This window comes from Alligator sinensis, unplaced genomic scaffold, assembly GCF_000455745.1.
Source record: "Alligator sinensis unplaced genomic scaffold, ASM45574v1 scaffold566_1, whole genome shotgun sequence".
Classification (NCBI taxonomy): Eukaryota; Metazoa; Chordata; order Crocodylia; family Alligatoridae; genus Alligator; species Alligator sinensis.
The window spans coordinates 2,300,861-2,304,878 of NW_005842017.1; positions in this window are offsets into that span (position 1 = coordinate 2,300,861).

Consider the following 4,018-nt stretch of genomic DNA (forward strand, 5'->3'; position numbering starts at 1 on the left):
TAGTCCAGTTTCAACCAGTAGATTGTTGGGTTCTGCCTCTTGCTGCTCTAAGTTTCAAACAGGCTTCACTCTATACACTTTGTACAGAAACATCTTTTAAATAACCCCTTGGGCTAGGGACAGACATTCAAAAAGCCTGAGCCTGAATTGATTCAATCTTTGCAGGTTAGTCTAACCTGTCTAGGCTGAATCAGTTTGTAACCATATAGACATGCCCTCTGGATTGAAAAAATGCAGGCACATGTCTGTAGTGGCTAAGGCTAGAAGCTGGGGGGGGGGGGGGAGCCCTCCCTTCCCTTCCACAGAGCTGAGCTGAGGGAAGGGCATGGCCAAGCCCCAGCAAGATGCTCTGATTAGGTAGGGGTTCCACCCCCTCAATAACAGAGCATTTTTCAGCTCTGTTATCAGCATTTAGCACCCCATCAGAAAACAAAGCCTCTCTCATAAGTTCACGCTCTTCTTAAGCAACTTTTTCCAAGGAAGGAAACATTCCAAGGAAGGACATTACCAGCTACTTGTTGATTAACTCCAAAAATCCCTAAGCCAACACTGCCCTGTCTGGCTTTGTCCTGTCTGCCTTACACGGACACCTCTCAGCATTAGCTAGCATACCACATGCTGGCTATGGTCCATCCTGTGGGAGGGAGGGAGGGAGGGAGGGGATCCCTCCTTGAGCAGCAAGTAGTGGTGGTGGTGGTGAGGGGGGGTAACAGGGGAAGCCAGGAAGATGCTGCAGTGAGGGAGCAGAGGGGAGGGGGCCAACCCAGTTCTTTGGAGCAAAGAGCCCCACCCAGCCAAGAGAGCATGCTGGGATCCTGGGGGAGTCTGATATACCTTAAACCAGGAAGGGGTCTGGGACAGACATTGCATAAACTGGTTTGACCCAAATCAGTTAAGTCTGATATTACATTCAACCAGGTTAATGTCAAACTGGTTTCAGCCATTTTCAAACTGGTTTATGTGCACTGAATGCCTGTTCTTTTACAGGTTTAACCCAGTTTCTGATCACTTAAACCAGTTTATGTGTAATGTCTGTCCCTAGCCTTGGTGGACTTCTGCTCATTCACAACTCTTATGCACAGCTGCTAAAAGGAAGTGGGGTAACTTGTTTGCTTTCCTTTTCAGGCTCTATCTTCCCATTAGATTTCACTTCTCCACTGGGAGATTTCATAGACTGCAAAGAGTAAAAGCCACGCACAACCTTCTGCCAGTTGCCTCTTGCTTATCCCACAGCCAATGACACTGTCTGAGCCCTCTGGATCAGGACATCTCTGGTGCCTGTCACCTCGGTTTAGGCTTTCCTCCTCCTCCTAAATCAGCAACTCAAAGACATTCTCTCACATCAGTGGGGCTGGAACCCACAGAACCACCACAGTGCAACTCAATCATCTTGCTCCAACTCAGAGCAAGGCATTATCCCCACTTTACCAACCCTGCAAAACTAACAGCACCTCCTCCATAAGGTCCTTTAATAATCAACTCAGATCCTCTACCTCTGGTTTTCTTGGACGTTGAAACACAACTGCATAGAGTGGACCCACAAAGTTTCCCCTAAGAAAGTCTGAGACTCATGCCCAGGAAGCAGCTACAGCCTGGCAAGGTTAGACACACACAGCTTTATGTCTTGAAAATCTGTTTATTTTTAGTAAAGTTGGCACTTTTTTTCCTACTGGTTGTCATAAAGGCAAAACAGTATTTCCAGGGTCTGAGACTCCTCTTGTGTATTAACTGGGGACATGCCAAGGTCCCTTTAAAGCAAAAGCATTTAAAACTAAGTAAGAGTTGTCCACAAAAGTCTATTTTCTGTCTCAGTGACTCAGCTGGGCTTGGGATTTTACTCTTATAAGGTTATCAAATCATCCTCTAGCTTAGACTCAAGTTGCTCTGTTTATTAGGCATCTGTATAAATATGTTGCTGACCATTTCCTCATTCCCTGAAAGCAGAGACCATATTTTTGAAATGGCAGTGAATGTCACTATCAGGATAAGATTTGAGCTATGGTGTAACCGGAAAGAGCCTGGAATTCCTGACTTACATTTAAACCCATCTGGGTTTTGCATGGGGAAGAAGCATTCCCAGACAGCTTCTACATTAGCCCACATCAGGAGCTGCTGCTCAGCCCTCATGGACTTACTTACCTTGACTTGCAGCCGGGGTGCAAATGACAAACTGCCTTCTCTTTGGTAGGGGTGAATCACTTGGTAGATAACAGGATACTGAGTACATACACGAACATACCTTTCTCCCCATGTGGATGCATCCTTATGTCCTCATTGCAAAAAGGTGTTTTTGGTTTTTTTATTACAAGGAGTTAGATAATTTGATGTCAAATTCTGGTGGAGATAAGGCATCCAAGTTATTTTATGGTGAAGATAGTTGGACCAGCCCTGTACCCCAAACTAGAGTTCACCTTATCCACCCATATTCAGGTAAAATTTCCAGTAACTTGTCTCCAGTAGGATTGGTCTGTAATATAGCTAACTTCATGTGAACAAACACCAAGTTTTGCAATGATAACCCTCCTGTAGACTTCTTCCTGGGAAGTCTGGTCTCAGAGCAGCTGATTGGACATTCTGTGAGTGCATCACTTCATAATAAGTTGCCTAGTCTCCCTGGCTAGGGACAGAAGTTATACATAAACTGGTTTAAGTGATCAGAAACTGGTTTAAACCTATAAGAGTTCAGTGCACATAAACCAGTTTCAAAATGGCCAAAACCCATTTAAGATAAACCTGGTTGAATGTAGTATCAGACTTAACTGATTTGGATCAAACTGCTCTATGCAACTTATGTTCCAGACCCCTTCCTAGTTTAAATTAAACCAGAGTCCTCCAGCATCCCAACATGCTCTGCAGCCATGGGCTGGGCTGGGCTGGGCTGGGCTTTCTGCTCCAGAGAGCACAGCTGGCCCTGCCTCTCTACTCCCTAGCCCGAGCAGGGGCAGGGATGTGACCAGAGTCATCCCAGCATGGCCCCGTTAAGGCAAAGTGGGCAGGGAGGGGGTTAATTCTTCCCTCCTTCCCCTCCCCCAAATGCAGCCAGGGTCTGCCCATCTATGGGTGAGCCTTGGAGATGGAGGGGTCGCTGCTCAGTCCCTGGGGGCAGAAGGGATGGGAAGAGGAGTGAAGCCCCTCCTTGTTCCCTTTGCCTTAACGGGGCATCTGGCCATGCCCCCACCGCTGGAGCAGCGAGGGGATGGGGAGGGACAGCAGCCTTTATCAGGGTGCCCGGGGCCGGGATTTATTCCCCCCATCCCTTCCCTGTCCCATGGGCAGGGAAACGCAGTCATTCTGGCATTAAGGCTAAGGAGGCAGGGAGGGAGTTAATCCCCCCCCTCCCACTTGGGGACTGCAGCCAGGGCAGAGCAGCTACCCACTCCCCACCGCCTTCCCAGTGGCTGCAGCTCAGTGACAGGGAAGCTGAGGCCTGTCTGTGAGCACAGCCTTGCCCAGTGCACATGGGTGGTGGCTAGCTGGGCAGCGGGCTACCCGGGCTGGCTCAGAGGCACTGGTGGGCCTGGAGCCCCACAGCTGCCCACCACAAGCCTCTGTGGTGCCTTCGAGCCAGGCCAGGTAGCCCACTGCCCAGCCAGCCGCCGCCCGTGTGCACAGGGCCAGGATGCGCAGACTGTGACAGCCTCCCTGTCACTGAGTTGCAGCCACTGGGGAGGGCCTGGCTCCAGGCCTGGCTCCACGGCTCGGCTCTGCCGTACGGCTGCCTTGGCCAGGGCTGAGCGGGACTGGTCCGGGATGCAGAGGCAGGTCATCCCCAGCAGCTGTGGCTCAGTGACAGCTGCTCCCTGCACCCAGGCTGGGCTGGGCAGTGCCATACAGAGCTCCCTGCCCCACAGTGTCAGAGGTGTGGGGAAAGAGCTGGGGGAAGATTCCCCCTCCCCACCCTGTGGCAATGGCAGAGGGAGAGGAGGAGGAGTGGGAGGGGGAAAAGTCCCCCCTCTGAAGCCAGGCAGCACTGCACAGACCCCCCATCCCCACCCTGCGGCAATAGGGAGGGAGGAGG